The 14,315-nt window shown below is 34.9% G+C and overlaps 1 long non-coding RNA gene across 2 annotated transcripts; it reads right to left on the bottom strand.

Moving 5' to 3' along the window:
* Window positions 1-445: 445 nt before the first annotated feature.
* On the bottom strand, window positions 446-3,721 carry LOC141670964 (uncharacterized). Of its 2 annotated transcripts, XR_012554866.1 has the most exons (3): window positions 3,585-3,721; window positions 1,762-2,100; window positions 446-810 (listed from the first exon to the last, which is right to left on the bottom strand). It is a non-coding gene; the product is annotated as an uncharacterized LOC141670964 (long non-coding RNA). The 2 variants fall into 2 exon arrangements; XR_012554865.1 differs by lacking the exon at window positions 3,585-3,721 and having other exon boundaries at window positions 1,762-3,578.
* Window positions 3,722-14,315: the final 10,594 nt, after the last annotated feature.

The following is a 14,315-nucleotide window of genomic DNA, read 5'->3' as shown; positions in this document are numbered from 1 at the left end:
GCGCTAAACCCCTTGCAGTGCTTTGGGCAATTTTTAACCTTATTGCCCATGATAATGGCGACAACGTATTAGTAGGTCCACATGAACTTCAATCCAGCAAATTGAAAGCTTTAGCATTACTCAAATAATACCCGACACTTCATCAAGTTGATATCATAAAGTTTACCTATTTGTGTAAAAAATTGATGTTAGTGCTGGATGATAACATATAAACAGAATTTCTAATTTCCTTCAAGTATTCAGGCAAGGTTTTATGAATTCTAATTTCCTGGTAAGAAGCTAAGGTTCCTAAAATTGTGACTGCAAGATGGAATCACAGTACACAACTAAAGATGCTCATACATAAAATGTAACATATCAAATGGTCATTTTCATATTCACATCAATATTTATGAGTTATACATTAGTGTGGCACACTTAAAAGAGTATAAAAAATACATAGATGTATCGAATTCAACGTCAAATAAATTATCACTCACAGGAATTCTGCACAACCCTGGCATAAACACATACTCCCCAAGGTCCCCGATAAGTAGTAGGTTTGTGTTTATTTCGACAATATCTATTCTCTATCTCTGGGGTGGCAGATTAAATTACAATCAGAGGGGTTTAGAGACTTGTATCATTCCAAACTAGAAACAAAATAATTCAGAATAATTTTATAAAAAAAAAAGATAATTGCAGATAGATTTCACAACTAGAAGAAGTATTTCCATGACTTGTTCTTGTGTTTCACACAATCCATATGATCATTGTGAGCTACATCCTCCGATCTTAAGACAACCAGCAAAGGGGTGAAAGCCTGAAACACTATAATAAAGTTTTAAATGTTAAGTGTTCTAAGGTTCATATTCAATATTATCTAAATAAACACTAACTCTTCAATTAAAATCATATTCAATATTATCTAAATAAATATAATAACATTGACAGAAATAGGAACCATTCAGATTCACAGCTACAGATATTTCGAATACAACGAAAATAAAAGAAAATGCCCCAAAAATCTAGGCTAAAATACAAGCAGACAGCGGTCAAGATTGCCAAATCTACATTACTCACATAATCTTCCTAGAATATTGTATATGTTTCAGCTTCGTGCCTCTGTACATTATTATAGCATTATATTTGTAACAACAAAGCCAATAATACAACAAAGATTAAATTTTTTAAAAGGAGAAAAACACTAGCAACCAGAGCAAACACAACATTGCTACTCTCACCAATTACTTTTATGTGTTTATTGACATTTAGTTACTCGATAACATCTATAAACATATGAACCAAATTAACCATCACGATTATGATATCAATAACTCTATCACATATGAACCAAATAAAGATCATAATGTTGAGTTTTTGACTGAAATAGAAAGCATTCAGATTCACAGGTACAGACAATTCGAAGACAACGAAGATAATAAAGAAACACCAAAAAATCAATCCTATAAATAAAAAGCAGACATGGCTCGAGATAGTCTATTCTCAAATATACTTTACTCACAGAATCTTCCTAGAATATTATATATAAATTTACAATAAAGCCAATAATACAACAAAGATTGAATTAGTCAAAAAAACACTAGTTACATATGTAATTGAGAATTACTCCTCCTACCAAACATTTCTACCTGTTTATTCAAAACCTACTTACAAGTTCAGCAATTGGATAACATATATAAACATATGAACAAAAAGGACATGACAATTATGATATCAATAACACGATAACTATCGAAAAAACATAAAATTGATACTCACATGCCAGTAATCATGATCAATAGTAAGAAGCTTGCTAACAGCAAAAGTACCAGCAGCTAAAACCAAAGTAGCATCAATCCCTCTATCAATCAACCTATCCAAATCTTCTTCTTCCTTTTTGCTATTCGATAACCCGACAGAAGAGAAGCCAGTACCTCCTTCAAATGACAATCTTCTGTCATTTCCAAACACACCCACCACTTCATTCCTCACATCATCACCTTCTTGCTCACCCAATCGATTCAAAATTAAATCTTTTTGGTCTTTACAATCATTTTGACTAGAATCAATAACATCCAAGTTTTTGGCCATTGATTTCCGAATAAGAAGCTAAGGTTCCTAAAATTGTGACTGCAGGATGGCATCACAATACACAACTAAAGATGCTCATACACAAAATGTAACATATCAAATGGTCATTTTCACATTCATATCAATATTTATGAGTTATACATTAGTGTGGCACACTTAAACGAGTATAAAAAAATACATAGATGTATCAAATTCAATGTTAAATAAATTATCTCTGACAGGAATTCTGCACAACCCTGGAATAAACACATACTCCCCAAGGTCCCCGGTAAGTAGTTGGCTTGTGTTTATTTCGACAATATATATTCTCTATCTCTGGGGTGGCAGATTAAATTACAATCAGAGGGGTTTAGAGACTTGTATCATTCCAAACCAGAAACAAAATAATTCAAAATAATTGTGAAAGTATCGACCCTTCATATCCTAGATGTGGCCGAGAACAGACTATCATGAGTTATTCCAAGCTGTTTGGGCAATCTGACTACACTGATTTATACAAAAAATAACTGGATAACCGGTGCCAGCTGGGATTTTGAAGAGCAAATGATTATGGTGATGAAAGGAAGAGAAATGGAATATAGCAGCACTCTGGGATTGGTCAAAATCATAAATCTTTCCTGCAATAATTTAACAGGTGAAATTCCATTTGGAATAACAAAGTTCAAATCACTGGGAACCTTAAACCTTTCCTGGGAATGATCTCATATGGAGCAACTTATAGAGCAGTAATTTGTTGAGTTCACCTTATATCAGTGGTTTTCTATTTATTATTTTCTTTTATATCAAGCTTCTACCTCAAAATCACAGGAATGTAACAAACAAATGACCATCTTGGTTTAAAATTACGCAGATTCTATAACATGCTTGTGTTATTGGAGCTTATTGACTAATAAGTTTAGCAACATTAGCAAGTGTAGAAATTATGAGCATCTAATATTATAAAACCAGCATATGAACCATCTAATATCATATATAGCTTTCTTATAATTTATTTCCATATTTTTAACACTGGTTAAATATGATGTACACACCTTTAAAGCCACTCTAAGTAGACACAAGATGTAGCTACATCACGTAGATAATATGCAATTTCCTAATCACTTTGCAGAGGAAACCAAACCATGGCATGAAACTACCGATAAGAGACTGTCGCAAACACAACAACTATCTCCGAGTAACCTTGACTAGATATACTTAATTCATCAAAAACTCATATTCAGTTAGTATTTTCAATCAATGAGATTATAATTTAACATTAACGTATAGAACTCCCACGAGAACTCCTACACACCAAAAAACTCATGTAAGACAATTCAGATTTTCCCAACTATGTATGTTTCTTTAACTCATTTTTTTTCCTATTTACAACTAATTTACTAAGATACATACCAAGACACCTCCTTAATCTCAAATTCAGAATTTTTTTTCTCATGAGACTTTTATCAAACAGTTTGCAGTCAAATTGTATATCTAGATATATAGATACATACAACTCTGTATTGTAAATTTACCTGAAATTCGTTCTATTTTAATGAGTGATCGCCTCTGTCGCCCGCGGATAGGGTATCGAATTCGCAGCAGAATAGGGTATGAGGAATAGGGATAACTGTGTGTCTCCGTTTGGGTGTCTGTGTGTCTCCGTGGTATTGTTTTTGTTATATATATAAAAAATGTTTTATTTTAAATTGTTCTCTGTTTCAAATATAATATAAACATATATGTTCTCTTTTAAATTATTTTCTATTTCAAATAAAAATTGTTTTCTATTTTAAATATCATATGTATATATGTGTTAAATTTTAAATTGGTTTCTATTTCAAATATAATATGCACACATGTGTTCTATTTTAATTTTTTTTCTATTTCATATATAATATGCAGATATGTGTTTTATTTTAAATATAATAAATATGACCAAACCAACTACCAACCAAAAATTTATTATTTCTTCTTTTATAAATATTATTTATTAGTTGTAATACGTTAGTTATTTTCAATTTTTGTTTTGCAAAATATTTTTCAAATACTCGATCCCTTGGAGCTTAATTATCGCACAATACTTGTACATATCTATTCTCTATACAATTATATGATTAATTGTCATTATTGTTATTTATTTTACTTATTCGATAAATATCAACATTTTTTTGTATATTATACCTCTTAGTAAAAATTGTGTATTTATTTTTCAAATCAAAATATATTATAATTAATGTAGGTAAAAATGAAAATTTTGATTCATGTTAATTAAAAAAATTTAATATGGAAGATTTATTCAAAAAAGACACTTATTATGGACTTGAGGGAGTATTTGCATTAGTTCATGCACTATCCACTCTTAACACCTAAGTTTATTTATATAAAATTAAAATTTCAACTAATTTTTTAAATTTGAAAAATAACATTTCAAATCTACTAATTATTTTTAACATTTAAATTAATTAGTTAATTTATTATTAGAATTGTTCGGTGAAATATCAATTCTTTTGTAATTATAAAATTATTTTATTTAATTTCTTTTATATTTTAAAAGAATTTAGAGTTCAATATATCATATATATTTAATTTCCTACTATTTTTAATTATTTTAATAATTTTCTACTTTTATTTAAAATTTTTGTTAAAATTATTTAAAAAAATATCACAACCTATAGCGTCGGCATTCAAAAGACGACGCTTTAAATCAAGTCTACAACGTCGGCATTTTAAAAGCTGACGCTTTAAACCAAATTTGTAGCGTCGGCATTTACAAGCCGAAGCTTTAAACCAAACCTACAACGCGGGCATTTTAAATGCCGATGCTGTACGTAGAAACTACAGCATCGGCATTATAAAGACCGAGGCTATATAGAGTTTTAGGCGTCGTCGTTTTAAAGCCCGACGTTACAGACTATCAAAAGCGTCGGTTGTATGAAAGACCGACGCAACAGATCATGCACAAATGTGTTAAGGCATCAGTTAAATTTATAACCGACACTTGAAGAGTGTTTAAGCGCCGGTTCTATATTGAACCAACGCAAAACGTGCGACGTAGAAGGACCTTTCTGTACTATTGAATGTTTACATTCCACAAGGTGAGTACGCGTCCTGGTCTTGGGGGATGCATGGTTTTGAATTTATTGGGATAGTTGTGCTTATCCTCATCCAGGACAAGGTAAACCAAAGCATGTTCAGGAAGAGGCAAGCATGGTGGGAGTAATAGAGGATTATTTTTACTAACATATTTGTTGTAGGTACCCTTTAAAGAATTCCGTCCTTGAGTCGATCAAGGAGGGGGATGTCCGTGAAAAGCTTGAAGGCCCTCCAGAGGTATGCCTGATGATTGAAGACCTCCTTTTGTATTCAACGGGTGTCCTTGGTGTGTGCTTTGGGAGCTCTGTTCTTGCATTCAACGGGTGTCCTTGTTGGAAAACTTTGGAGTCATCCTGCACTTTTCACCCAAGAATTGGGGATCACCTATCCTACTATCTGGTGGGTTATCCTCATTCGTGAACTGTGGCTATACATGTGTTCATAAATCATGGAAGATAGCTGTAGCAAAGTGTTATCCTTGCGCAGGGAGATGCACTATCCGTGAAGTCCTATAATTATGAATGAGATTTGGGCCTTCACAGTTGGGCCTTACAGTTGGACATTCCTAAATCTAGCGGAAGATGGATTCTGGAAGAACTTCTACCAGGATTTAGAATAAGAAGTCTAAACCCATTAGATTTCTTGTTCCCCAAGAATTACGTCAGGCTTGATCCCTATATAAAAGGTATGTAGGCACATAGAAAGGTGTTGGAAGTTTAGAGCTAAAAAAAGGCCTCCACTAACCCTTATCAATCTCAACCACCAACTAACACACAAACACCACATACTGTTTGATTTTCTGGTGAAGAACCACCATCCTATATGTTTTTTTCCTGTATAAAATCTCAAACTTTGTTGTTACCAGATTCCTCCGTCAATAAATTGGCCCTAGAAGGAGGGCTGATTAAGATTATAGTCTTAAGGAGGAAAAAATATCTTACAACCGTGACAAAAGTTCTTATGATGGAAGCGATAGATATTCTGAAGGAGATGTTGGGCGCGAAAATGCCCAACATGAACCTTACATGCACAGAAATGTGGTGGATCCTACGCGAGCTCCGAATGTTGGATGAACACCACCTCTGCTTATCAGCAACGCTAATATCTTGGAGCAGCTGTATCGCATGGAAGATACCTTGAATAGCTTCAATTAAAAGCTGAATATCATGGAGCGTCGCAAGATGAGGAGAGGCCGTCATTATCCCAGTTATGGTCATGCTGTGGGAAAGCTCCTATGGTTGAAAGGAACACCCAAGATATTCGCGGTCAAGCTAATGGAGGAAACCCTTGAATCACTCCGCGGGGGCTGGAATATTTTTATGATGTTGAGCCTATTGTAGAGCTTCTTGATGTGGATATTGATGGGAGAGAAAGGCCTTATATTGATAATCAGGTATCCACATCCTCATAGATCTGGACGTACGACAATGAGTGTCATCATGCGGTAAATATTCAGAATTGAGGTGAAGAAAAAAGAGATTTCTCAACTCTGAAAGAAGGCTCGGCATAAAGTAGGGAGATGATGACTTGAGGATGTTACTGTTGTAATGGAAAAAAGAAGGAAATGGTTGAGAAGCGAGGCCCGTGATACAACATGTGGGCCCCCTATATTCCAAAGGGATGATATGGCACGGAACCGTGAATATGAGCGTGTCCTTCCACGTGGGTGGATTAGAAGTTATGGATGAGGTTATCAAAGAAATGATCGAGGAAGAATGGGATATCATCAAAGGAGAATGCCCACTCATGGAAGGTGGGAGGGAACGCCCTCAAATAATGGAGGGGTTCCCATAATTATTCCTGTTACCTCTCATAGTGCTACCATCAATGGATCTAGGACGTGTCTTCATGGTAGAGACAATGCCCAAACTTAAGAAAGGTCATAAAATAATGGAGAGGCCCGAGAATACGACCAAGGAGGACTTCATGTGCAAGGGGAAGTTCAAAATCAAGATGGTAATATCCCACCAACCGTAGCCTCATGACGATGGGTGACAAGTTCCGCCAGTACACCTGGGGAGTAATAACATGGAACAACAATAACAACCCTTACAACCCAAATGTTCAAACCTTCCCGGGAGTTGGAATGTTTAATATGGATGATGTAAAGAGGTTGCTCAATCATCTATAAGGAGGAGGGTTACGGCAATTGCGCAAGCTCCATCTCCCTTCTCTGTTGTTGTGAAAGAAGCGCAGTTACCCACTAGATACAGTAACACAACCAATGACTTGCATTTTCATGGGAATTCCGATCCCGTGGTGTTCTTGGGATGGTTTAACATTGAGATGGATGTATATCAAGTACCCGACCGAGCATAATGTCGTTTCTTTACATCTACTTTCAGAGAAAGTGCTTAACAATGGTTCCAGAAATTGGGTCCTGGAATTATCACATCGTGGGAACAAATGAAAACACCAATCCTGACTCAGTTCCAGGCTGCTGTGAAATATTCTTCACCAATTACCACTTTTTCAAATGTAAAGCAAAAGAAAGGTGAAAGATTTACTTCATATTTTTAAAAGGTTCAACACAGAGTCTACCTTGGTGAGAGGTGGAACAAATGAGACGCTGAAAAGCTTTCTGATAACCGGGTTATGCATTTGTTCAGATCTCTGGAAACACTTGCAAGGGAAGGATCCGACATCATTTGCTGATGTGCTTGCTCAGGTCGAGTCCTTCAACGTAATTGAATAGTCGCTTGCTAAGATTAAAAAGAATGATAGTGCAAGTAATTTAAAGGGCCAAGCTCAGAAATTGGATATATCCGCAAGTCCGGAGTATCAATAAAACGCTCAAAGATGTAATATCCGGGATATATCGTGTAATTATTTTTGTCAATGAATGAATATTATGTGAATATTATATAAATTCTTGGTGAATTTTGTGTTAATTGGTATCTGTGTTTGATGTTTATATGTGATAAAATTTGCGAATTTTAGTTTTATATATCTAAATAACGTATACAATCTTTTGATATTTTTCTAATAATTTATATATCATTATATGATTTTATTATTGATCTATACATATAATTAATTATCTTTCGATTTAATTATTAATTATTTTGATTATTTGGGAATCATCCAACTTCAATGATTTTTATGTTTTTACTACCCGGAAATTACGGGAAAACTCATATCTAGCCTAATTTGATTATTTCGAACATTTTTCGTGTTTTAAATTTTTCAATAAGGAGTACGGTTGTACCTGTACGATTCTCAGTACAAATTTTATGATACTATTTAAACGTTTCGGTAAACCGATAAACTAGATATTTTCGATATACGAGATATTTTGATTAAAATATTATTATCTTCTCGTACTACGTGTAACCAAAAATGCTGAATCCCAAAACTATATTTAAATGTCCGGTTTTGATATTTATCCTAAAACCGGTACCGAATTATATCAATTTTACTTATACTTAGCTATTAAGTATTATATTTTTATATCCTATATGCTCCAACGGGGTACCAATATTCCGTAAATATAAATAGCCGATACAGTTCATTATTTTCTACAGAGAAACACAAACAATCAGAAAAATTAGATAATTATCCAGAGAAAACATTAATATTCGTCGCGTTCTTTATAATCAAACGAAGATTTGAGGGCGTTATCGAAGTGCGATCTTGGAGTATGAGTAACCAAAACAAAGCTCTCGATGTGTAGATTAAAGTTCCTCAATTTATTCACATGTAGAGTCATCAAGTAATTTTCTATATTTTTAATTAAATTCAAATTAAATTGGATTAAATTAGGACTTTTTTATTTTGATGTCGTTTCTGTGTTTTGATGATTGCATGTTGTAGATCACTGAATTTTGTTCAATTTGGTATATTATATGATTGATTTGGAGCTTCATATCATAGAAAGAATGGTATTTAATTTCGAATTGCAGAAATTAGGGTTCTACGCGTTTGAATGTTTTTGAGTAAATTTAGATGGTGCTATTTCTGTTGATTCTGGGTTGATTTTAAGATTACCAGTATGTTGGGCTTGTCCAAGTAAATCATTTTCCGTAATTGTATGTATTGATGAAACCCGGATTCAACCCTGGAGAAGCTTCGAGCTTCGCCAGAGTTAATGGTCGTTTTGGCCGGAATCAAAGTCTGGGGGTTATGAACAAAGGACAAGGTCGTTTCCGAGTTGATGCAGTGAATTGGAATGGATTGGTGTAAAGAATCGTATTGAACAATTTGTGTTTAGCCTCGAATTCGGTTGGCCGGAAAATTGCCGGTCACCGGATTCTGGAGAATTCCGGCCAGTTCATGGTTGTTCTTCCCGACCCGGTTGACCCGCCAGTCTGACGCCCTCAATCTCGGGGTTAGAAAATGAGAACTCACAACCACAATAACTACCAATATAACAGCGAAAATATAATAAACCCCAAAATTTATTAGGATCTAACATGATAAAGTATGAGACAAGATTACAACTACCAACCATAATATATTAATTATAACTCAAAATATGAATAAATGTAAACCATTCAATTCCGACTTGGAATCGACATATCACTACAAGAAAAATGTGAATAGACATCATATGTTAGACATCGGTCGAATGTGCCACCAATGTCTAAACGGTTATAGACATCATCCCGCGAAAATGCGATGTCTATGTTGTTAATAGACATCACTTTATTTAGAACCGATGTCTATATTTTGAAAAAAAATGAATACGGCAAAACCCCCTTTCTTTCCCCCCTTAGCCAATTTTCCCCTTTAACGAATTCACTCTCCCTCTCTTCAGAAAAATTAATTAAAAAAATCTAAACTAAAAACTAAAAATGCCCTCTCTCTCACAAACTCTCTCTCCCTCGTCAATCTCTCTCTCCCTCTCCCGTCACCGGTTCTCTCCCACCCAAACTCTCTCTCCCTCTTTCTCCCTCTCTCTCACTCACCATCTCTCTCACCATCTCTCTCTTTCGTCCGTCTCATCCTCTCTCTAAAACACACAAACTATCTCTCTCTCTCGCTCTCGAACTCTCACTGGAGTCTCGCCGTTGTTTTGCCGTGGTCTCGGTCGTACTCTCTCCGACCTCTCGCCGCTGCTGCAATCTACTCAACCAAAGCAACTGCGCTTATTCTTTGTACTCTCACATTTGCACTCAAATTAGGTTTATTTCTCCTCCTTTTTCATTTTATAAACTTGAATTACCCTGCATGTTAACCATTAATTTAGAATTTTGAAAACCCTGGATTTGAAAATTGTGTGTTTTTTAAATTGAAACCTTAGATTTGAAAATTGGGGGTTTTTAAAATTGAAACCCTAATTTATACTAGGTGGATGTTGCTCTGTAATTATCTTGTTGCTTGTAAATTTTGGTTCTGATTTTACATTTGTTTAATTTTAATTGTGCTTAATTGTATCTCTCTGTTTTGACATCTGTAATTACTTATAGGATAATCGTATTTTAATTGTATCTCTCTATTTTTCAGTGTTGTTCTGTTAGCAATGAATTAGGATAGTGGTATAAAAACATTGATAACAATTTTGTCAATTGTTATCATAATTTATGTTTGATATTTATGTTTTACTTGTTTTATTTTAAAATTAGATAGTGGTACAAAAAAACAGTAGGAATATAATAAATAATATTAATCATATAAGTTATAAGACTGAAATTTTAGTGATATACCAGGTGGTTTTATATGGAAAAGTCTTGGATAAAAGCCGATAGGGATTCTTTGCAATATGAGATTGGTGTCGAAAATTTCTTGATATTTGCCGAGGAAAATGCTAAAAACCCAAAAAAAATACAGTGCCCTTGTGTACGCTGCGTTAACTTCAAAAAATTTACTGTCAAGATAATCATGGGTCATCTTTATGAATCTGGTTTTAGTTTAGGATATTGGATTTGGCATGGAAAGGGGTTGCTAGTAGTACTAAGTCATCAGTTAATAGTACTTGTCCTGCTAAAAAGCCCACATCCCCTTCAAAAACATATAATGTATGTCAAACAATATATAATGATGATGAAGATTGAATTAATCAATCTGATGACTTTAAGAGGTATGTTGTTGATGCGGAACAACCTCTTTTTGAGGGAAGCGAGTGCACTAAACTAGAGTCAGTCCTCAAATTACATAATTGGAAGGCTAGGTTTGGAGTTAGTGATAAAGCCTTTACCGATCTTCTTGAATCTGTTGGCTCTTTCCTTCCTAAAGACCATGTGCTTCCGGGTAGTACGTATGAAGCTAAGAAAACCTTAACTGATTTAGGATTTGAGTATGTCAAAATCCATGCTTGTCCAAATGACTTCATTTTATACAGGGGACCAGCTGCCGAGTCTTTATCTAAGTGTCCCAAATGCCATCTTTCTCGCTGGAAAATTGGAAAAGATGGTAAAGTTAGGGTTAATGTTCCAGCCAAAGTGATGTGGTATTTTCCAATAATCCCTAGATTTAAACGACTGTTTAAATCTGCTGCTACTGCTAAATTAATGAGTTGGCATGTAGATAATCGATCTAAAGATGGAAAGATGTGTCATTCATCTGATTCTCCAGCTTGGCAAAATGTAGATTGTAGGTGGCCCGAGTTCGGTAGCGAGGCTAGAAATATACGCTTAGGATTAGCGGCCAATGGTATAAATCCACACAATAATGGATTAAAGAATCGGTATAGCTGTTTGCCGATCATGTTAGTAATGTATAATCTTCCTCCTTGGTTATGCATGAGGAGGAAGTTTATGATGTTATCGATATTGATTTCTGGCCCGTATGAGCCTGGAAATAACATTGACATATAACTACAACCAATGATCGATGATTTAAAAAAATTGTGGGAGGAAGGGGAACCTAATGTGTATGATGCACATAGCAAATCTGTCTTCACTTTAAAGGCAGTTCTGATGTGGACAGTAAACGACTTCCCGAGATACGGAAATCTGCCAGGCTGCATAAATAAGGGGTATAAGGCTTGTCCAGTATGTGGAGATAACATCGTCGCTAGATATTTAAGTCATAGAAGGAAAATGTGTTATCTAGGCCATCATCGGTATTTAGATGAGCATCATCCTTATAGGAGGCAGCGGATAGCATTTGATGGACAAGAAGAACTTGGTTATGCACCTGAGCCACTTAGCGGAGAAGAAGTGTTAATGCAACAGCAGCAACTTGAATTTAGTTTTGGGAAGGGGGAAGGCGAAAAAGATAGAGTATGCATGGAAAAAGAAATCAATTTTCTTTGAATTGGAATATTTAAAATTTCACCACGTGCGTCATTGTTTAGATGTTATGCACATCGAGAAGAATGTGTGCGATAATATAATTGGGACACTACTTAATATGAAATATAAGACTAAGGATAATGTTGCCTCTCGTCTTGATTTGATTGATATGGGTGTAAGGACTGATTTAGCTCCTGAAATAGGTGAAAAGAGGACATACTTACCTCCTTCCCCTTTTACTTTGTCTAAAAAAGAAAAAAAACTATGTTGACATCATTGTCCAATATGAAACTTCCATATGGACATGCATCAAATATCGAAAACTGTGTATCACTGATTGATATGAAGTTGTATGGGCTGAAGTCGCACGACTGCCATATCCTACTCCAGCAGTTACTACCGGTTTATATTCGTTCCGTGCTTCCAAAAAATGTTAGGGTAAGTATAATACAATTGTGCTTTTTTTTTTCAACTCCTTGTGCAACAAAGTCGTAGATGTGTCAAAATTGAGTAAACTCCAAGCATATTTGATTTTGACCTTATGTGAGTTGGAAAAAAATATTCCCTCTATCCTTTTTCGATGTTATGGTACATCTCACAGTCCATTTAGTAAGGGAATTGCGGTTATGCGGACCAGTTTTTTATAGATTGATATTTCCATTTGAAAGATTTAATAAAATATTAAAGAGCAATGTCCGAAACCGATTTTATCCAGAAGGTTGTATAGCTAAAGGATATCTGAAGGAAGAATTAGCCAAGTTTTGCACGGGGTTCTTTAGCGAGAGTAGTAGAACTGCAGGTCTTCAGAAAGATGATGACAAATTTTCCGGTCCAGTAGGTCGTGTGACAATGAAGTCTATTGCCAAAAAGAACGAGATGAGGCACGTCTCGCGGTCCTTCTTAATAATCCTGAAGTGGAACCATACGTTCGGTAAGTAAAATATTTATAAGTATATTTATAAGTGTATTAGTTATTTTTAGTAGGTGGCTCATTCTATGTACTTGCAATATTTTCAGATTGCATAAGGAACACTTGGAAAGAATTTACCAAGGAAAAAAGAAGAGTGTACAGTGGCTTTTGGGAGAGCACAATCGACAATTTCCCGATTGGTTTTAACGAAAAGTTAGTTTATATTCTTTTTTTATTTTATTACAAATTTATGCAAGTCGTGTATTTAATTGAAATTAACTTTTATGCATCCTTACTTTACTTATAGGTAAGTATAGAAATGAGGGAAAATTCTGAAATCGTGTCTGAAACAATTAGATGGTTGGCTGGAAAGCCTTCATTTTCAGTGCTGACGTACGAAGGCTATATTGTTGACGGGGTCCATTACCATACGAAGGAGCGAGATAATGCTAGGGTAGTTTAAAATAGTGGTGTTTCATTAGTTGCTAGGATAGTCCAAGTGTCTAGTGCTAAGGATGTAAATCCCGTAGAGTGTGAGTTAACATTCTATGGGATTGTACAAGAAATCTGGGAGTTACTTTACCACGCATTCAAGGCCCCTTTAGTTTTGTGTACATGTGCAGCCACTGATAGAGGAGTTAAGTCTGATGATCTTGGTTTTATGCTCGTGAACTTCAATCCACCAGGCTACAAACATGACAAATTTGACTCTGTTGACCAAGTCAGCCAAGTCTTTGATGTCGAGGATCCATGTGATACGAATTGGTCAGTTGTGTTATCGTCAACAACTCGAGATTATCATGACGTGTACAATGAAGATGTGGAAGAAGAGACCTCCTGGAATCATGTCGGAAAAGGCAAGTCATCAGCTAGAAAAAGCATTTGTAGTGGCCTGAAGTGATGATGATGACGACGTTGATGAATATGTTCCAACACCTGCACCTCCTGGAGCTTTGGTAATTTATCAATAACTTAGTATTTTTTTTAATTATTATTATGCAGTAATGATTTCTTTTCAACTTGGTACTTTATATTTCGTATTTATGTTTGGTTTTTTTTGTATGTATTAGGTGCAGAGATTATGT

This window comes from Apium graveolens, chromosome 7, assembly GCF_009905375.1.
Source record: "Apium graveolens cultivar Ventura chromosome 7, ASM990537v1, whole genome shotgun sequence".
NCBI classification, from domain to species: Eukaryota; Viridiplantae; Streptophyta; class Magnoliopsida; order Apiales; family Apiaceae; genus Apium; species Apium graveolens.
Note: the sequence above shows the minus strand (reverse complement) of the source record. Positions and strands in the feature narration are given on the sequence as shown.